Source organism: Elephantulus edwardii, unplaced genomic scaffold (assembly GCF_000299155.1).
Source record: "Elephantulus edwardii isolate Elephantulus edwardi_28Jun2011 unplaced genomic scaffold, EleEdw1.0 scaffold00022, whole genome shotgun sequence".
Taxonomy (NCBI): Eukaryota; Metazoa; Chordata; class Mammalia; order Macroscelidea; family Macroscelididae; genus Elephantulus; species Elephantulus edwardii.
In genome coordinates, this window is record NW_006399772.1 from 13,882,337 (window position 1) to 13,905,610 (window position 23,274).

At 38.0% G+C, this 23,274-nt stretch overlaps 1 pseudogene; it reads left to right on the forward strand.

The window, feature by feature from the left end:
* Positions 1-1,447: 1,447 nt before the first annotated feature.
* LOC102872910 lies at positions 1,448-23,036 on the forward strand (annotated as a pseudogene).
* Positions 23,037-23,274: the final 238 nt, after the last annotated feature.

Below are 23,274 nucleotides of genomic sequence, written 5' to 3' on the forward strand. Positions count from 1 at the left end.
ACTGTGATTAATGCCAAAGCCAGTTGTGGCTGAAATAATTCCAAAAGCTCCTGGCAGGGACATTATGAAAAAGGAACAGAAAGAGAATTAATTCATGAAGGAGAAACTTTGGATTCAATGATCCAGAAGGAACCAGTACATAGACCAAGAGGCAGTCATTTTAAAGAACAAAAGGATAGTGCATTAATTTAAAACAATGAAACGTGTATGTCAGCCTCCTAGTCAGTTTGTAAACTGAGCAAATAATGCAAGAAACTGGATAATACGAAGAGAATATTGGTATTGTGATTGGAACAAAAAGTATTAACAACCTACAATATAAAGATATCACAACCTTGTTTGCTGAAGAGGACTTGAAGCACTTGCAAATGAAGATGAAAGAATGGATAATAGCTTTACATTAAAAAAAGAAAAACAAAAACAGAAAACCAACCAACTAAAAATCCTGACAACTGAACCTGTAGGTAACATCTTCATAAACATAAAAAAAGGTATTGCGGCTATTACCACCAATGAATGTAGTGATAATGTCAAATGATATACTCCAATGGGAAAATCTGCTGTCTAGAAAATTTTCAAGGGTTAAAAAGAAAAGCTGTGTTTATCAGGGCCATGGTTTGCCTCATTGTATTTTTAGGACTCTAGGGCTTAGTTCTTTCTCTTTACACTTCTAATCCGAAGGCCTGATGGCTCCAGCAATTCTAATCCACCAGTGCCTCTACCGCAGACAAATTCAGACTTCTCGCATTACAATGTCTAGCCTTTGGATCAAAATGGAGGGTCACTGTGCGTCTCAACCAATTCTACAGGAGTGAACTGAGTTGAGACATATGCATTCAAAAACTGGGAAATGAAAGGGAAGACCAACGAAGAATTGATGGCTTCGGATTATAGTGTTGGAGGACAGTTATCAACTATATCATCTACTTTCAGAAGAAAGAGCAAATATGTGTCAAGAGAAAACTATCCAGAATGCTCCCCAGAAGTAAGGATGGTGAGACTTGACTTTATGAACTTTGGACATATTATTAGGAGGCACTTCCCTTGAGAAGAAGATAGCTGATACAGTAGCTGCATCAATAGATTCAAAGAGCAACTGTTGTGAGGCTATCACACGTCTGGGCAGTGATTTCATCCACTGTACAGACACTCCTTATGAGTCAAAACTGACTGGACGGGCGGGGGTCGGGGAGCGGGGAAATAACAACAACAAACAACAAAACAAAACCCTAACCGAACAGCATCACAATAATAACAGGCTCCCGTGTGAGCTTCTAGACACTAGCACCAGACACAGGCTGATTCAACCACCAACAGCAGCGATCGGGGAACCGTCGTCTATACACAACAGCACTGCGCATGCTTGTTTTCAAGTGATTGACATCACCACATAGAAGGAATAAAAAAAAAAAAGTGAAAAGTGGACCCTCATTATTCAGGACGCGCAATGCCAGCAGCCCGAGGCTTAGAATGCTCTTGCCTTCCTCACTCTTCCCCAGAGAAGTTGAGGTAGGGCCTTCCGAGTGAAGATCAAATGGTAACATTTTTCATCTTCGACTTTGTTTTAGTCAAAAGTGACATTTTCATCCACATTTTTCAGAAGTGTAATCACACAGGACCTGCGAAAGGCCCACACTCGTTAATGGATAAGCTGGGATTTGTTATGTCTAATGCCAGGACTTAAGTCTCAAACCACTCTGAAGCAATTTCTTCTGACACAACATTGCCTCCCTGTCTTGTTAACATTCTGCATTTGGTCACACTTCTAAATGGTAATGGAAGCCACTGAGTCAAAAAATACACAGTTCACCCATCAAAGGGAAGACAGGTTTATGGAAATGATTTGTGCTAATAGACAACAAGACAGCTCACACTGGCTAAGCTCCTATGAGCAGCAAGTGGACAATATAATACAATAGAGAGGCTTAGAGTAATGGCTTAAATTATGAGAAAATAGACTCTGGTCTGGGTTCTGCTGTTTACTAACATTTTTTCATCTATTAAAACTGCATAGAACTGCTGTAAGAATGAAATAAATTCTACAATAAAACCTTTGGGATAGTGCCTAAAATTATCAGAAGCATTTTATTAGTATTATTTTTATTAATATTAATATAGTTGTAACCTGTTTCAGTGCCATGCTTTTTTCATTTCTCACAAAACCATGTTCTGCTTTTTCAATTCTTTCTCACGATTCCACCAGATAGATCAACAGGCTGAGATGCATTGGCAGTTACTCAAACCTAGATTTCTCACATGAAAGGCAAAAATTTTACCATTGAACTTTGATATTCCCACTATAAAACTGCAAATAGAACACGCAGGAATTAGTTAACTGTGCTTGTTCCTTACCAACACATGTTTCAAAGACCACATAATTATGGGAAAAGACATGTAAAAATGAGGAATGACCACATAAATATTATAAAATGAAGGATGGCTCTATCATCACCTGTGAAATTGTATCATGACACAACTTCCACCATGTTACATCATTACAAAACAGCCAAGCTACTAAGAATCATGGCCCCACCAAACCAACACAGTGCCTTAACCGTCATAGCCACTGTTACCTTCGTCTCTCACTCTGGTTTTTGTTACTGCAGACGAATTCCATTAATGTGCAAAATATTTGTTTAGTACATTCTATACTGCTTTAAATACAAAATGTCAAATAGGACAGTAAAAAAAAATGATGTATATTTTCAGGAACTAAAGATATTAATAACCTAGCATAGAGAAAACAATTAGTGAAGAACTTAAATATGATTTAATAATTTAATTATTTAATTAGTGAAGAATTTAATTTATAATGATAACTTTCCTATGATTGGTTACAGTAATGTGGCCAGAATAATGGCCTTGGCCTTAGTAAATTCACAAAAAATATTTAGGGATGCAGAGTGGTGATACCTACGAGCTACACTTGTAATTATCAACATGACAAATCATTTTGCATTATTTCTGCACATCTTGAAAACATGGACATTGACATGTTGGAGGCTTGAGTTCACTGAGAGGTATCTCAGAAGAGAGGGCTGGAGAATTACTTCTGGAAATCAGCCATTGAAGTTATTGATAAGGGTCTGCTCTAACACGCTGGAGATTGCTTTGAGCTTTAATCTACTCGATGGTGAATAGATTTTGTCTAGTGAAGAGCCTCCTTGCTTTTGTTGTTGTTATGTATCTTGGAGTCAGAGCCAATTTATAGCTGATCATCCAGTGCATTTGAAGAGGCAATAAATTGCACAAGAAGAAATTGTCTTTTTCCTGCTGAGGAACTGCTGGATTCAAACTACACGACTTTGGGTTGGCAGCTCAACTTCTTACCACTGAGACTTCATCACTAGTCAACAGCCTTGTTTTTGTTGTTCTGTGTCATTGAATTGACTATGACATCCTATGAGCAACTGCTCTGAACCTTACTCTAAACTGTTTCCAATAGGCCTGGCATCATTGCCACAGTTATTGTGTCAATTCATCTCATCCAGGAACTTCCTCTACTCTCCCAAGTGTGACAACCTTTTCAAAGGACTGATCCCCTCCTGGTAACATGCACAAAGTAAGATCTAGAAGCTATTATATTTTAGAAAGATGTTATCTCAATTCACATTGACACCTTAAGAGGTTTTCTTATTAATAATTTCTCCACATGGGATGGATAAAATGTTCTTCCACTATTTAACAATTATTTTGAAGACTTTGAAATATTAATACCTTCTTTTACTAGCATATTAAGTTTGAATAAGTCTGTCCAAAGTTTTCTAAAACTTATAAATTACTTATGGAACTGTTCATAGAAGATTTGATCAATTTTTATCTAAGTTTGTTTTTTGTTTTGCTTTGCTTTCAATTTATATTGAAGTAGCTTTATGTAGCAGTCAAAGCTCTTTGATGATTTTAAGACTACAATTATTTTAATAAGCATAAATATTTTGTAAATTTTCTAGTATTCTAATAAATTCCTTAGAAAGTTACTCCCTCAAGTGAAAAATGAACTTTTTCGATACACTCTCACCAAGTCAAGAAAATTTTTGCCCAATATTATGTCTGACATTTCCCTTCTGAAAACAATAAATATGTGTTTGTTTTAAATATAAAATGATTTTCTTTTTCAAGTTATATCATGATTCCTTCCTGCTTAATTTATTGATAGGTTCTTAAATAATGGTTTAACAGAAAGGCATTTGCTGTTTAATAGCTATCTAACTTTGATTGCGTACGTTAGACATGTTACCAAGAGGGCTTGGTCTCTGGAGCAGGATGTTATGCTTAATAGAGAGAGTAAAAAGAAAGTCCACAATAAGATGAATTAACACAGTGGCTGTGACAATTAACTCCAACATAACAACAATTATAATGCGGCACAGAATTGAGCAATGGTTCATTCTGTTGTACACAGTCATTACAAATTGTAAGTAACTCCTTAACATCTATGAACTACAATAAACAAAGAAATGACATTATTGGGATACTATTTTATTTCCATCTGATGGTGTAGTAAGTTTTACAATTGAGATAATGTGTATTATTATATAGTCTAATAAACTAAATTTAGAAAATATAACTTTAAATGTTTGCACAAATATTTGTGAAAAATGAAACAAATGGTACCATTAACATAATTTACCAAGCTTCTACTGATCAGCATGAGCTATTCAAGGTGCAAAAATCAGCTGCTACCAACAATAAAAACTAGAGAATAATTACACAAGCACTAATACAAGAGGCATCAAGCGTTTAAAGGATGTCACATGGTCAGTATCATGTTCATGTTCTTGTTATGTTAGGTTGTTATGTGCAATATGAAGATGACACAACCTTGATAACAGAAACTAAATATGACATGAAGCACTTTCTGAGGAATATCAAGTCTGCAACAGCCTTCAGTATGGATTAGATCTCAAGATCGAACAAATAAAAATACTCATAATTTGATCAATAGACAATATCTTGATTGTTGTTGTTATTGTTATGTGCTGCAGAGATGCTTGCAACCCATAGTGACACTTTATACAAAAGCTCTGAACTCTGCTCTATCCTGAGACAACCTTACTGTCTCTTACACATCTACCCCCATTACTCTAGTCACTGACTCAATCCATCTCATCAAGAGTCTTCCCCTCCTGTGCTGTTCCTCAATCCCACCAAGTATAATGTACCTCTCCTAGGACTGATCCCTCCTTACAACATGCTCCAAGTATGTCAGATGAAACTTTAGAATCTCTGCCTCCAAGGAGCAGCTTGGTTTCATCTTCTCTAGGTCAAACCTGTTTATTCTCCTGGCAGTCCATGGTACATTCAATAATCTTCTCCAGCACCACAGCTCAAAGGCATGAATTCTCTTACTATCAAGCCTAGTAGTCACTGTCCAGCTTTCTGGGGCATAGTAAGTGATTGCAAAGACTATGGCCTGGAACAGGCACACTTTAGTCTCCAGACTAACATTGTTGTTCTTTAGTATTCTGGCAAGGTCCTTGACAGCTGACTTTCTCAATGCAATTAACCTTTTGATTTCCTGGTTGCTGGTACCAAGAGTGTTGATTGTGGACCAAGCAAAGTGAAATTTGAGATTAACAATCTCAATCTCTTCACCATCATGATTGTGGATTAGACCACCAAACTACTCATATTCAACTTCAATGTGAAGCTAAAGAAAATTAAGTCAAATCCATAAGAACCAAAATTTGGGGTCATGTCTGATGTATATCACTGCTCTTTTCCCCTTAAGAGCGGGTATCCTTGAGCATTTGCCTAGGTGGAAGTCTGATCAAAGGTGTGACTTTAAAACCCGAACTGAACAACCTGGTGTTGCTGTGATGATGAACACTGTTCCATAGTCTTGTCAAATACCATAATGGTTACCCATTATATGTACAATGTTTGGATGAGCGTCCAGATTGATTTATGCTGGGAAGCATGAGTGGAATACACTTCCTAAACTAGATGCCTCTGGAAACTCTACATACTCTCTAAACTCTATAAATTTACAGAAGTGATGGTAGTTATATACAGAGTTCTGTACAAAAATGATGTTAGTTATAGAACAGAGTTCCGGTCCTTTGTGCAAAACTTACTGTCAGTTGTATTCGACTTGACAACACTTAAGCACTGCTAAATGAAACTAGTGCTGTTATATCTGGAGGATCACTCTTCCACTTTGTACATCACTCTCTGTCAATGTACAGTATGAAGTAACCTGATTTGCTGTGGTGCTGAACCTTGTACCATTGGGGTATCAAATACCAGAATGGTTTCCCAATATGGACAGTGTTTGGTAGAGCTCCCATTTGCAAAACAGGTTTGGAAGCAGGAGTGGCATCCACTTCCTAAACCACATGCCTCTGGAAACTCTCTGAACTTGGAATTGACAATACTTATGGAAAGACATTATGTCTTGTGTTCATAGAGTCACTATGAGTCACTCTTTACTCATCAGCAATCTACAAGAGACAAAGTTAGAAAAAAGGGTTGCATAAACCTTTCTGACAGATGTTGTTATTAGGTCTCACTACACTGACTCCAAATCGCAACACAGATAAGCCAACAGATGAAAATATTGCCCTAGTCTGTCTCATCACCCCAACCTCCACTGAGCTTAAGACCAATTTCATAGTCACTAGCCCAACTTCAATATCAAGAAAACAAAGATCCTCACCTCTGGGCCAATATTTATCTTGATAAATGGAGAAAAGATTGTAATTGTCGATGATTTTATTTTACTTAAATTTACAATCAACACTGTAGGTACCAGCAGTCAAGAAATCAAAAGATAACAACGCATTAGGAAAATCTGCTCTCAAAGACCTCTCCAAAGTGCTTAAAAACAACGTCAGTTTGAATACCAAGGTACACCCAATTCAAACCATAGTCTTTTTAATTGCTTACTATGCATCTGAAAGTTGGACAATGACTAAGAATGACAGAAAATCAATCAATGTCCTGGAGTTGTGGTGTTGGAGAACAGTAATGAATATTCCAGAGACTGGGAAAAGAAGAAAACAAATATGTTTCGGAAAAGTGCAACCAGAGTGCTCCTTAGAGGCAAGGATGGTGGAGCTTCATCTCATATATTTTGGGCATGTTATTTGGAGGGGCGAGCTGGACAATGACTAAGGACTAAGAAGAAGAACTGATGCCTTTGAGTTGTGGTGCTGGAGAAGAGTCTTGAACATACCATGGACCGCCAAGAAAACACGTAAGTCTGTCTCGGAGAAGATTAAACCAAGTTTCTCCTTGGAGGCTAGGATTCTGAAGCTCTGTTTTACATACTTTGGCCATGTGGCCAGGAAGGACCAATCCTTAAAGAAGGATATCATGCTGGGAAGGGTGGAAGGACAGTGCAGGAGAGTAAGACCTTGAATGAGATTGATTGATTAATACAGTAATTAGGGCAATGGGGGTAGACATGTCAGAGTCAGTGAGACTAGCTAAAGACAGTGCAGGCTTCAGAAATGTTGTACAAAGGGTTGCTATGAATCACAGGCAACTCGATGGCACATAACAACCACAAAAGTTCTTAGAAAAATGTATCATGCTTAGAAAGTTAGAGACCCAGTGTAACAGAGGGAGACTCTCAACAAAATGTTTGGACACAGTGATTATAATAATCTTTTCAAGTATATCAGAGATGATAAGGATGGCACAGCATAGGGCAGACTTCTGGTCCATTGTTCACAGGATCACTGTGAGTCACACTAGACTCTCAGCACATATCAACAACATTCCAATCTGTCTCATTGGCAATCTTCCTTTCCTTCTCTGATCCTTGGCATCTCAGTGGTGGATTCCCTTTCCTTCACTGATCCTTTGCTTTCAAAGCATTAAGTCCTTTTTTAAAGATTGATCTCTCCTGAAAACTGAGACAAAGTCTCAGTGTCTTTGCTTGTAAGGACCCTCTGACTAAATTTCCTCCAAGATAGGTTATTTTTGTTATTGTTCCTTAGGACTTCTCCCAACACCTCAATTTAAAGGCACCACATTCTCTCATAGTCTTCCTTAATTTTCCTATTTTCATGTGCATATGAAGCAATTTAAGTACTATGAGTTTAACTAGGTGCATCTTAGTCTTTAACATTCTTGCTCTTTGTTGTTGTCATTGCTAGGTGTCGAGTATGACTCATAGAAATTCTATCAACAACAGATCTGAACATTGTCCTATCCTGTGTAAATCTCACAATTTCTGATATTCGTAAGACCATTGCTACAGTCATTGTGTCAATCCACCTGGTTGAGAATCTCCCTCTCCTTCGCTGTCCCTTCACTTTTCCAAGCACCATGTCCTTCTCCAAGGAATGACCTCTCCTACAGTGAGCTCTGGTGGTCTAGTGGTAAGGAGCTGCACTGTCAACCCAAAGGCATGTGGTTTAAATCCACCAGTTGCTTTGTAGGAAGAAGAGGAGCAATCAACTTCGATGCAATTTACTGCCTCTAAAAACTCACTAGAGGATCAGTGATGGGTCAGTTCTGACTTGATGATACTCAACAACAACAACAACATGCCCAAAGTATGCAAGATGAAGCCGTGCCATCCTTGTGTACAAGGAGCCCTCTGGCTTACCTTCTCCAAAACCTATCATTTGTTCTTTAGAACTTTAAAAAGGTCCTTGACATCAGAATGGCACAATGGACTATGTCTTTTGATTGCTTCACTGTGGCTTTCTAAGAGTGTTGATTGTGGTTCTTTGCAGACTTCCTGGCTGGGAGAGACTGATGCACCAACAGACCAGGGACTGGCACCTTCCAAGCCTCCTGGACTTTGGGCTGCTGCTGCACATGATGTGGGAACCCCTACAGCTGTACCATTATGTCTGTATGTTTGACTGTCCTTATGGTCCATTTCTACAGGCATTCATCTGTCATTTGCTTGTACTGGGAAAGTATATTGCTGCTTTTAATAACTTAGACGTGTGTGTGTGTGTGTGTGTTTGCATCTGCTGTTTTGGGTAAAGTGCTTACCTGTCAAATACTATACTAGAGCAAAGATCCCAGATTAAGTAAGGCTAGGAAGAATTAGTCATTCACTTCTGAAATAACAGGTAGTCAAATAACAGGCATTCAAAAATATATGCACTTTCCCTTTAAATATTTCGCTAAATTGGATAGGTGTGCATGTTTGAGACTGTCTCTTACGAGAGTTACAAAGAATTAGATAAAATATTGCACAAACTCTAAAGGGAGCCCAGAGGCCTAGGTTAAGAGGCAGAGCTACAATCCCAAAGGCACACAATTCAAATCCACCAGCTGTTCAAGGGGAGAGGGAAGGGTAATCTCCTCTGGTGGGAATTACTGCCTCTTCAAGTCCACTAGGGGGTTAGTTATGGATCAGTTCCGACTCAATGACACACAACAACATAAACATTAAACCAAAAAGCGCCACGCTCATTGCCATTGTGTCAATTCCAATTCATAAAGCCCCACAATTCGTTTTCTGAGGCTATCACCTTTATGTGGGAGGACATTGCCCATCTTTCTCTCATAGAACAATTGGTGCAATGAAACCAATGACCTTTTCATTAGTAATTGCCCCATGCACCATACACTAAACCACATGAATATCTTATAAACTGTGATATGTAAGGTAATTCCATTTCTCAAATTTCTGATTGCTGTAATTTTTGCATATACATTTATCTGAAAAACAAATTATGCATTCAAGAAATATTACTCTGTAGTGTAGTTAAAAAAATCATTAACCAAAATAGAGGTAAATTAAATACTCCCTACAGAAAATTGTGAAGTTATAAATGAATATCTGAAACTATTTATATATATAATAACATTACAGTATATAAAATTAACCTATTTAGAATATCTCTAATCATCTGATATGTGACTCAGGAATTATAGTATATTGAACATCAAATTTAAATTTCCATTAGCTTATGTTGATGATGAAATTATACTGATGTGAGGAATATTGTGCCCTTGAGTCAAAGTTTAACAGTCCACTTACAGTGGTGTAATAGAAACTTGTTAGGAAGGATGATTCTTTAGAATTGAAATAGCAGTAATAGATTTAGTTAGATGATTATCCATATACAAATATTTAAATGAAAAATGTATGTCATCAGTCATCTTTTATAATTCTTAGATTGGGCTATAATGTAATCTGGGGGAGTTTCATTTATACTCAAATTGTGAACATTGTAAGTATCAGCATTTAATTCAATATTAACAGAACAATTGAATTGGTGAAGTATTTTCTTCATAGGAACCTGTAGCGAATCAATCAATGTCACTTGAATTGCTGCACTTGGACTCGCAAATAGCATATGATTTTCACTGAGTGAAACTGTGTAAAATACACCTGAAATACTATGATCACCCCAAGTGAGAACAGAAAAGAGACTTCTTTGCAAAAATAAGTTGTGATCATAAGAGTATGATCTCCTGCATAGAAATAGCCAAATACTAGAAGACTTATATTTTTACCATGAGCTATTATACATATTTAGAATACTTAAAGACACAGTAAAGCTCTGTTTGTGTTACACATAAGTGAGACATTTTAACATTTTTTGTTTGTTTGTTTAAAAAAAAAGGCACCAGCAGTCAAGAAACCAAAGGATGAATTGTTCTGAGGAAAGTTACTGTCAAGGACCTCTCAAAAGTGTTGAAGAGCAACGATGTCAATCTGGAGTCTAATGTACACCTGATATAAACCATAGTCTTCACAATTATTTGCTATGCATCAGGAAATTGGAAAATGACCAAAGATGACAGAAGAAATGATGCCTTCGAGTTGTGGTGCTGGAGAAGATTATTGAACATACTATTGACTTCCAAGAAAACAAATAGGTCTGTTCTGGAAAGGATGAAACCAGGCCACTCCTTAGAGGCAGGAAAAGCTCTGTCTATATATTTTAGTTATGTGGCCAGGAGAGACCATTTACAATTAGAAAAGGACATTACAATTTGAAGGTGGGGGAGCAGCACAAGACAGGAAGACCCCAGATGAGATGGATTGACACAGTAACTGAGGTTATAGGGGTTGGAGACAGTGAGGTCGGCTCAGGATAAAGCAGAGTTGAGACCTATAGTACATAAGGTCACTGTAAGTTGCAGGAGACTAAATGGCACATAACAACAATAAAAGAAAAGAGGAAGACATAAAAAACTCTGAATATTTTTCAAATTTTCTCTTTTAGGGTTAAATATCCAATTTGACCAGGTTCACAAATTCTTTTTTTAAATTGAATTTCTGTTCTATAATTCTGTACTAATATCAGACAAACATTGTATTATTCATCATGCTATCTCTTGAATCTAAAGATCTCATTCCTGTCAGGTGAAACAACTGCCTTCACCTCCTAATTGTTTTCAGTGCTATAGACTTTGTCTTTCCTTAGTCCATCTCATAAATCTCCCTACAACTTTCTTGCCATTCTTGGAAGAAAACAATCTGGATGTATTATCAACATGTGAAAATCAGCAATCACTGATACTGTCATGTTATAATTTACCTGAAATCTGACATCAACATATTTCACCAGTTTTATTTCCTACTCTTTTCCCCCGCAGAATCTTACCTTTCAGACAACCCATGGTATCTATTCTACGGAGGTAGTTTACAATTCCCTATCACTATGCTTCTACTCAGCTTATTTGTTCTATTTCTATTTATCTTTCTACATTTAACCTTTCCTTTCAGATATTCCTCCTGTAAGAGGTGGTCTGGGTCAGCCCTGTTCCTCACAAATCCCTTCCCAGATACTAGATGTGTCTGTCAAGTGCATTCTGATGTACATTGATCTCAATTTGTTTATTTATTGCTTAACTTCCCTTGTTTTCACAATCCCCGATAGGAAAGGCCATGTTTTTTTCATAGTTTAATCATCTCCAGGACCTACCATAGTGTGTCCAAGGATTTAATAAAATTTATTTATCATATGAATTTTCCTAAAAATTCCCTGTGAGTTTTATCATCTCTGAGAACTGATTTTAGACTTTTTTTCACAGAAGAATTTGGAAATGTTACAAAATCATCAGGTCTTATAAGGTAATTTGAAGGAAACTGTATGGTGACATTGTGACTACTTTAGAGACTTGTTTAAATTAAAAATCTGTAAATTTTACCTTCACCAAGTAGTCACAGAGACGTCATTTCTTTACTTCCTTATATTCAGGTTTCTTTCAGCAGAAGCTGCTATAATTCTAAACTAAGTGGAGACTTGTTTTATTTTTGGGTTTATTATTATTTTTGTTGTTGTTGTTGTTATGTGCCGTCGAGTCGTATGCGACTCATAGCGACCCTATGTACAACAGCCCTAAACCATGCTCTATCCTGTTCCAATCTCATTGCCTCTGACACACCCATCCCAAGTAACCCAGTCACTGAATCAATCCACCTCATAGAGGATCTTCCCCTCCTACGCTGTCCCTCAACTCTACCCAGCATGATGTCCCTCTCTAAAGACCTGTCTCTCCTTACAACATGTACAAAGTATGTCAGACCAAGCCCCAGAATCCTTGCCTCCAAGGAGCAGCCTGGTTTAATCCTCTCTACAATGAATCTGTTTGTTTTCTTGGCAGTCCATTGTACATTCAATAGTCTTCTCCAGCACCACAGCTCAAAGGCGTCAATTCTCCTTCTATCCTCCCTAGCCATTGTCCAACTCTTCGATGCATAACAAGTGATTGCAAAAACCATGGCCTGTATCAGGCGGACCTTAGTCTCCAGAGAGACACTGTTGCTCTTGAGTATTTTGGAGAGGTCCCTGACCACAGACTTTCCCATCACAATACGTTTTTTGATTTCCTGGCTACTGGTGCCAAGAGTGTTATTATTCTCATGCACTTACTTTCAGGGTTAAAAATTGTATATATTTTAATTTATCTTGGGTAGGTGTCCCAAGAAGACTGTATAAAAGAAGTAAGAGTTATCAATCTTTCTTCTGTTCCTTATTTATGATAGAGAGAAGAATAATGTAAAAATGAACCCAGAGTTACTGAAATAATTTTAAAGGGAGTTGAATACAGTACCTATAAAATAGAAGTTGTGTTTCTATTGACCTGGCCTCTGTTCAAACACTTTTGACTGTATTGAGTTCTTTCCCGCTGAGCCTCCTTATGACAAAATACACAACTTTACATTACGCCACTGGAATTGCTTGGTGGTAGAAATCTTGCTGGATGCTTCCCTATGAAAAATTCATTTTTAGTAAGTATTGTTGAGCATCCTATTATGTATTTAGGTAAAGCTTTGCTTTCATGACTTCTTATTTCCTTCTCTTTCTGAAATGCAGATGGTAAAAATCAACCTTTTTGACTTGTACATATGAATTAGAACAGTAGTGAGGAGTAAGATACTAATAATATACTTTCTCCCACTAAAATGAAAGAGTGGCACATTACTACTCCTCTTGGGAGTATAATCAAGTTTAAAGGAGAAATGAGCTGCTAGGCAGATACAAGACTCTGGAGAATAATTAAACTCCCATAAAATTTATTGAAAAATCTCAACATCTACTGGGAAATGCAGAATCAAAAGCTTTCTCAGATTTTAAACTAATTGATTATGTCTTAATATCTCACATTGTTGGTCATAAAATGGTAATTTATAAAAAAATAAAACTAATTGCTCACTTCTTCCTGCATTCTATTCCTTATTCTATGAATTTGTTATAAGGATTTTTCTTCTCTTTAGATAAGTAGGTTTCTTCTCTTTAAAAAAAAATAAATAAAACAAATAAAAAATCCACAATAAACACATTGTTGTCAAGTCTATTCTGACTCATAGTGATGTCACAGGACAGAGAATTGTCTCGTAAGGTTGACAAGTCTGTGATCTTTACAGAAGCAGATACCATGTCTTTCTCCCTCTGAGAAGTTGTAAATTGGAACCTGTTGATTAGTAGGTGTTTAGTCACAGCACCATTAGCAGTCTTTCCCTCTGATTATTGTTGTTTTGACACGTTATCATCGCATGCGTTTGATCAACAAGACTAGGTGATGTAACGAAGAATTTTGAAATGTAATGTTTCAGTAGGAGCATGCAATGTAGTAACTGCTGTAGATTTAGATTCCCATCCCCCTCTCCCAGAACCTAAATAAAAAATGCCTTTTATACACTATTTTTATCAATATTGTATATAGACATTTTCACATCATTTGACTATGTTTTCATGTGTCACGGGACACATAATCCTCATGTGTCAAGGGTCAAAAGTTGAATCTAAGAAAATACCCAGAACCAATAAATACTGAATTCTAAGATATTAAAATTTAATTAGGTTAAAACTTCTTTACATAAGTCTCTTAAAGAAAGCATTTCTTTTTAAAGAACTGTACAATTTTAGAAATAGTAACAGATTTAAAAAAAAAAACCTCATAGAAATACCTAGTGACAGCAACCTCAATGCTATTCCAAGAACATTAGATTTGAATAAGAAAAATCAAAATTCAAATTCCCAGAGTTTAGTGGGCAGAGGGAGGGAGTGAAGAATTAGATCCAGTGGGGATCTGAGAAGGCAGGGAAATAGTGGGCATAGATCAATGGCGATTAATTCGATAAGACCCAATGTATGGGAATGATCATATGAAGCACAATGTGAATGGAAAAATAAAAGAGAAAAAAATAATAAGAAAGAATGACTTAAGTGACTCAATTAATAATAGCAGCCCAGGCCACTCACGGGAGTCACTACAGTCTCAGGTCACTGAATTTTCCAGCATATTGCCACACGCAAGGCACAGACTGCAGAGTTTTAATCGACTCAAAGATCATGTTCTCAAAGACTGAAGAAAAGTATCTTTGAATTCAAATTAACCAAATAATAATCTTCAACACAAAGAGGTAAATTCTTCACTTATCAATGAGGCTGTGAATAGTTCTAATTATACCCAGAGAGAATGAGAACTGAGGCACCATCTGAGGCTTGTACACCAGTGTTCACAGCATCATTATTCACCATCACAAGAACATGGAAACAGACCAAATGTCGAACAACAAATGAATGGATTGAGAAATTATGGATCATTCACACAATGGAATGCTACGTAGCATGCAGGAGCAATGATTTTGTAAATCACTACCTAACTTGGGAGGGACTGGAGAGCATTATGCTGAGTGAACTAACTCAGTCCCACAAGGACAAATACTGTATAAAACCATCATTGTAGAATGAATATGAGGATGCAAGGGGGCGGGGGGAGTTGGGAAGCAGAGGGATGAGGATGGGGAGGGATAAATCATAGGCTCTCATCATTTGATGGGTGAGGAGGGTGAAGGAAATAGGAAATATCCGGTGTGAAAAATAATATATAAGAACTATTTAAAAGAACCAATATTAAAAAACAAAAAACCGAAAGAGCTGAACCTGAGACTTTTGATATGAGATGGTGTTTATTTAAAATGAATCCCAAAATGTGCTGATATACATAGGAATAATGGGTTTTACCCTTTCAAGTAAACTCCTTAAGACTCTCAGAGATTCAAGTTTTTTTACTTTTTTATTTTTAAAAAGGTGATGGGGAAGGCAATGTACAATAAGAGATTGATTAGACATTGTTGTTTATTACATAAATTGATTAACTGTAACTGTTGTTTGCAGGCAAAGACATTAACCCTCTAGACTTAGCCAGGCTCTTCTATCGCTTCACATACGTTGATGATTCTTTTCCTTCTCATTCTCGATACCCAGACCAGCATTTGTGATCTCCTCACACCTCAACCTTCTCTGCTCATTTCATTTCCTCTTCTTTAAGCATGCTCTTGTGACCCAGTGGTAAGAAGCTGCATCGCAATCTCAAAGGCACATGGTTTGAATGCACCAGCTACTCCACAGGAGTAGGAAGGACAGACTTCTGTGTTATTTACTGCATCTAAAAACCCCCTTATAGGGTCAGCTATGGGTTGGTTCTGACTTTCAGGCACACAAATTAATTACAAGCATACCTTTGGACTCTTGCTCTTTCTGGAACAGATCTACCTGGAACAGATACCCACCTAGATATTGGCATGGCCCACTTCTCAACTTAATTCAGGTCTCCTTCTGTTACTTTAGCAGAAATGCCAATCTGAGTATCTAAGACACACTTTGCCATAGCCCTCGACTATATTGCTTTGTTTTTCTTCAATGCATTTGTCTGCATTTTAAAATACTTCTCATTTGTTTATTAGCCATCTTTCCTTACTTAGGATCTAAGTTTCCCTTCAGAGAGACTTTTTCACGTTTGATTTCTCTACACCTTGGATAATAATACCTTTTCTAAAAATGGATGTGATCATCATTCTTACTTTCTTCATTTCATTATGAACATAATCCCAAAACAAAGTTTGGAAACCTTTTCTCTGTAATACTGAACAATTATATAAGATTTCCTCAGTGGTACAAATGGTTAATGCTCTCAATAGTAACTTCCTGCTAACAGGAAGACTGGCAGGTCGAGACTACTTAGAAATAGCTTTGAAGAAAGGTCTGTCAGCCCACGTCTTTAAAATCAGCCACTGAGAACCTTATGGTACACACTATACTCTGATACTTATGATGTCCCAGGAGTCAGAATTAACCAGAAAGGAACTGGTTTTACCTGCGCTTATCATGATGCCTAATCTGTTTCTTGCCTCTTCTTTTTTGTCTTCACGTCCACTTGGTACATTCTCCAACTCTCTTCAAGGTTCAGATTCAGCATATGTACAGCTGGATATTCTGCCTAGAAGGTTTTCATCCTGTGTTCCATTTGGTCACTCACTTTAACAGATGTCAAAGTGGTTTCCAAAGACTTAGTAGCTGTCTGTTTTCTCTATTAGATTCCAAATACCATAAACAACATCATGATGAGTGGAGCAAAGATTGAAGATGTTAATGAGTTCATTTCACTTGGGCCCACAATCAACATCCATGGTAAAAGCAATAAAGACATCAAAAGACTTGTTGCATTGGAAAAATCCACTGCAAGGTCCTCTTTAAAGTGCTAAAGAACAAGGATTCCAGTTTAAAGAGGAAAGTGTGCTTGACCAAGAAATGGTATTTTCAACTGCTTCCTATCTATCTAAAAGTTGAATCATGAATAAGGAAGAATTGTTGCTTTGAACTGTGGTGTTGGTGAAGAGTATTAAATACCCCACTGACAGCCAGAAGAGTAAATAAGTCTGTCTGGAGGAATTGCAACCAGGGTTCTTCTTATAGATAAAGATGGTGAAACTTCATTTCACAGACTTTGAGCATGTTGTCAGAAAGTGACAATCTTTGGAAAAAGAAACATCATGCTTGGAAAAAATAGAGGTCAGTGAAAGAGAAGCAAAAAAAAAAAAAAAGAAAGAGAACTGTAATTGTGGGTTTGAATACGACAGAGATTATAAGGGTCGAGTGGGTTTGTGCAGGGTTTCTTGATGTGTTGTTGCTCATTGTTGTTGTGTACTGTAGAGTCGGGACCAACTCATACTTGACCCTCTGGTGGGTTTTCAGAAGACAGTTAATCACACTCAAGACTGCCCATTCTTCTCCTACAGAGGCGCTGGTGGCCTTGACCCTCCTGACTTTGAGATTACAGTCCAGTTAATGGTGCTAAAAACAACCCTGCAAGGCAATATGTGTAGTCACTTTATCTTTAGTACACTAAAGAACACTGCCTCTCTCAACAATTTCTCACCTAAATCACCCTAATCTGATATGATTTGGTTGCAGAGGGAGATATTTTTTAAGCAGCTCTGTTTTGTGTGGAGATCTCTGGTGGCCTAGTAGGTTAGGAGTTGTACTACCAATCCATAGATAGGCAGTTCAAATCTACAAATCATGATGCAAGAAAAAGATGATCAATCTCCTCCCGTGTGATTTACAGCCCCATATAACCTGCTACAAGATCGATGAAACACAACAAAAATAGTGCTTTGTCTTCCCAGCCCTCTTATTTTATTGTTAAATGTGATTTGTCCCATAGAACCTTAAATATCATTATTCATTTTTAAATATTTTGACTGAAACATTTTGTAAATAATTAAATATATGTTGAGTGGGTTCAATAGCATCTTTATATGATTATTTTGTGTTAACTCTGTGGCCTGTTTACTGCACAGATTCATCATAACCTAAAGATGCTCATATCCATGAGACCTAAAGGCCCATATTTTTTTTAATAAATAAAGTTTTGTTTTAATTGTGACTTTAACAAATGTTTACAGAAACGTTTACAAAATAGTTAGGATTTCACTCATTGATTGTTGCACATTTTACTTCCTTCCTCTCCCACCCTTCCCCCTCCCCCAGTTGACATTTTTTTAAAAATATTCATTCATTGTTGCATAATTACGTTTTGCTCCTGGCAGTCAGTATAATATTTTGTTCTCCCAAATGGCAATCTCATCATGATCGTGCCACACACTCCTGCCTGATGCACTGCTTACCCTCACAACATTTTTCGGAGAGCTTTCCTTTCCCTGATGCTTTCCTCTCTGTGATTTTATGGAGGTCCCCCTCTCCCTACAGAAATTATGCCCTAGTGTAGACATTGTTGTTGCCTGTCTAGGTGTCATAGACTAGACTACAACTCACAGTGACCCATGAACAACAGATCAGGACCTTATGCTATCCTGTGCCATCACCATGGTCTCCACCATGCTCAAGTTCAGTGTTGCCGTCACCGTATCAATCCATCTCACTGGGGCTCTTTCTTTTTTTCACTGCCCCTCTGCCTTTCCAACATGCTATCTTTTTCCAAGGTCTTGTCCTTCCTAATAACAAAGGATGTGAGACAAAGTTTCACTTTTCTTGCCTCTAAGGAGCACTGGGGTTTCACTTCCCTCAAGACAGACTTGTTCATTTTTCTGTCAGTCCATGAGATAGTCATTAGTCTTCTCCAACACTACAATTTAAAGGCATCACTTCTGCTTCAGTCTTCCTTATTAATTGTCCAAAATACAAATGTATAAGAAGTAAATGAAAACACCATGGACTGGATCAGGAGAACCTTGTCATTAAACTGACATTCCTGCTCTCAAGTGCTTTAAAGAGGTCCATCCCGACTCAATGGAAATGAGCTGGAGTTTGTTGAAGTTTACAATGCAAACACTTTTAGCACCATCTGTGTCTTTTTAGCTCTAAGTCACAATTGCAGTTTCACTTTAATCATTTCATTAAGGTTTGCCTCAAGGGAGAGAATGAACTCTATGAGGACAGAGGCTGTGGTTTTCACTTCGTGTGGCAAAGCGCTGAAGAGAAAGCCCTACTGATCCATTTCCAAAACTCAGCCAATGAAAGATCTGCTGATCACAATGATCACAACCGGGAACATTGATGCCAGACTTGTTGCTGTTGCTACATACCATCAAGTCAAGCATGACCCATAGCAACACTAGCAGCAAATCTGAACCCTGTGCTATCCTGCACCAGACTCCTCATTCTGCCACACTTGAGCCTCATGCTGCAGGCATTCATAGCATTGAGTCTTCCTCTCTTTCACTGACCTTCCACCTCTCTAAGCGTGATGTCCCTTTCCAAGGAATAGACCCTCCTAGTAACATGCCCAAAGTATGTGAGACAAAACTTTGCCATCTTTGCCTCTAACTAGCACTCTGGTTGCATGTTCTCTAAGTCATAGCTGTTTGTTCTTTTGGCAGTCCATGGGATATATTTACTCTTCTCCAATATCATATACCTCAAAGGCATCAATTTTAGTTCTGTCATCCATATTCATTGTCCAGCTCTCAGTGACTGAGATGCTTATGGCCTGAATCAGGCATATCTTAGTCTTTAAACAGATACCATTGCTCTTCAGTACTTTGAAAAGGTCTCTGACAGCAAACTTTTCCCAATGCAATATGTTTTTTTTGTTTTGTTTTTGGTTTTTGTTTAGTTCTTGTTTTTTTTATTTCTTGACTGCTGTTACCAAAGATGTTGATTGCGGATTCAACTCAGATGAATTCATTGATCATTTCAATCTTTTCTTTATCATGTTGTTGTCCACGGGGTTGTCAGAAATTGGAGGCTGGCTCTAAAAGAGCCAACAATGGCAATTGCAAATTGCATCATGCTGAGTATACAATAAATGGTCAAAAAATATTCTTAGGACAATGAGTGACAACATGCACAAAATTCTCATAACCTAACTGACCTTCCAACATACAAGGAAAAGGTTGCTGTGGAAAATGAGAACACTTTTCAGTCATCCTGAGAGGATTTCAGTTTCTAAAGGAGTCTTAAATTCTTACAGAGTTTTTTTTAAAAAAAGAAAAAGTAGCTTTTTGAACTTGATCATTTTTAGAATGCCAGCCTAGGCTGCAGTCAAAGGAAGAAAGCTTTATGTTCACAAACCCCAAGGGGTTAAGGGCATGATCCAAAGAACCTGGAAGAAAAGTCTGCCACCGAAGCATGAAAAACCTGGCGTTCGGGACTTTGAATTCGGGTCCTTGGCTTTGGAATTCTAAGTTTTACAGTCCTTGATGCCCCCTATATCAGATTACATTTTAACTCAATTGTTTCCTCAACTCAGAAGAACATGATTTTACCTTTCTTTTTCATTTTTTTTTTAAATTCAGGTGTGGGGTGAACTGAAAGATAGAGAATAAAGAGCTTAATTAAAGTAAGATAGCAATGGTCCAGTGTGCTCTCTGCTGAGTATATCGCACACATCTTAAATCTTCTTAAACCACATGCAATTAATTTGAAAGCTGGAGGGCACTTGCATGGAAAGGATAATGGGCTGAGACTTTAAAGGATATAAAGTTCTTAATCTGAAGTCTTCTCTGCTTTATTGGTTTACCTTAACACCTTACTGATTAATCTTGGGATGGCTGAAGCTGTTTCTATTCAGGGATATCAAATTAACTTTTTGAATCAATTCTATTTTTGGTCATTTTAAATTCTCAGTCACTACACAATTGATTGAATTGATTATACTGTAATCTAAATCTTAAAACTGCACATCATATACTACTTTGGTCATGGCTTGCACAATGAATATTAGACACGTGACTAGCCTCTATTATATTTGCTTATTTCTAAAAATAGGTACAGTCAAAATACGCAACCAGAGAAGATTAATTTGCAAATTACCTACATGTGCAGCTACAAGAGACTGACTTGAAAATGGTAGAAAATAAACAGATTTGTCTTGGAGAGGGTGAAACCAAGTTTCTCCTTGGAGGCAAGGATTTTGAAGCTCTGTCACACTTACTTTAGGCACGTAGTCAGGAGAGGCCAGTCCTTGGAGAAGGACATCATGCTTAGAAGGGTGGAGAGGCAGCACAGGAGAGGAAGACCCTAGGAGCAGTAACTGAGATATTGGGGGTAGCTGTGTCAGAGACAGTGAGACTGGCTCAGGGCAGAGCAGGGTTCAGAGCGCAGGAGCTCAGAGCTCAGAGACATAGGATCACTATGAGTCGTAGCCAATTTGATGGCACATAACAAGAGTATATTCATACAAGTGACACTCTCATGTTGTTGAAGAGAATATTGAGCACATTATGGACTGCCAATATTACAAATGACTCTTTCTTGGACTAAGAACAGTCAGAATGCTCCTGGGAACTGTGGATGGTGAGACATTGTCCCACATACTTTAGACACTCCCCCTACAAAACAAAACAAAACAAAAAACAAAAAACAAAACAAACAAAAAAAAACAACCAAAAACTAACACCATGCCTATGGAGTCAGTTCCAGCACAAGGTGTCTTAATACAGGTTTCTAAAGTTATAAATCTTTATAAGAGAAGACTATCTTTCTTCCATGGAGAAACTGGTGAATTTAAACAACGAAGCTTGTGCTCAACTGGCAAACATGTAGCACACCACCAAGGCTCTCGGACTTATTATTAGGGTCGGTCAATCCCTGAAGGGCATCATGCTTGATAAAGCAGAAGGTTGATGGAAAAGAGTAAGGGACTCAGAGAGGTCGATTGTCCCAGTAGCTGCTCAACAGTGACTGCCATAAGGCCAGGAATTGTTTTGTTTTGTACACAGGGGCCCTATGTAAGAATTCAATGGTACCTAAACAATAACATAATGAAGGAAAAAAGACAATAGACATTACCTGTTGAACAATTCGTAAGGAACAGATAAAAACAAAAGGATGAAAACTTTAAAAGTAGAAACAAAGTGATCAAAGAGATCTAAAACAGAAACTTTGTTTCTTAGCTTGCTTTCAGTTTGACATGATGTATTTTATTTACTGTTGAACAGCGTTCTTTTGTAAAGTATAGATTTTTAATAATATAAACTTTATTTTTCCTTTTTATACTCTACAGAGTTTGCTTTAAATGCAAATACACAAGTATTTAGTTCATATGTAGAATCACCAAAATTAGTCAATTCTTATTTTCTAGTTCATGCACACACCTGTATGTTGTTCTAACTGCAGCAGTGAATACACAGCACAAAAATAACTCAATTGGCAGTTCCCTAACAGTACCTTGAATCTATCTCTTGCTTCAACAGTGTTTGGACGGAACAGACCTGGCAACTCCCCACCTCCAGCCTCCAACCACCCTCCAATTTCATCTCTAGGCGTAACCTCGGGGCCATCTTAGCCATTTCCTATTTGGGGGGCCAGCTAATACCATTTTTTGTTAGCCCCAAAACTTTAACCAAGTATGAGCTCTCAGATCCGTCAAAATTATCCCACCAAAACAGAGGCCGGCGTCAACGGTCTGGTCAAGGTGCACACCCACCTCTCTCTGGGTTTTTATTTTGACCGCGATGATGTGGCCTTAGAAGGCGTGGGACACTTCTTTCGCGAGTTGGTGAAGGAGAAGCGCGAGGGTGCTGAGCGGCTCTTGAAGCTGCAAAACCAGCGCAGCGGGCGAGTCCTCTTCATCCAGAAGCCATCCCAGGATGAGTGGGGTAAAACTCTGGATGCCATGCAGGCAGCGCTGGCCTTGGAGAAAAACCTAAATCAGGCCCTTCTGGATCTGCACGCAGTGGGTTCCGCCCACACTGACCCCCATTTCTGTGCCTTTCTGGAGAACCACTTCTTGGATGAGGAAGTGAAACTGCTGAAGAAGATGGGTGACCATCTGCCAACATTAGAAGACTGGGCAGCCCCTAGGCTGGGCTGGGCGAGTATCTCTTTGAGATCCTCACCCTCAAGCATGACTAGGGGTCTGTGGGGGCCTGCAGGGGGGAACCTCTGCGTCCCCCTGCCATCAGCAGCAAGCTTCTCTATCCCACCCTGATATAGAATCTTATCCACCCAGAAGCCCTTTGCCCAAGCCTTTGACCAAATGAAACAACTAAGCTTTTTGCAACAGCTAAAACAACAACAACAACAAAAATCCAATTCCTCAATTGTCTTTATTTCTCCTCTCGATGTGCACGCTGTTCAGTCAACTCTATCC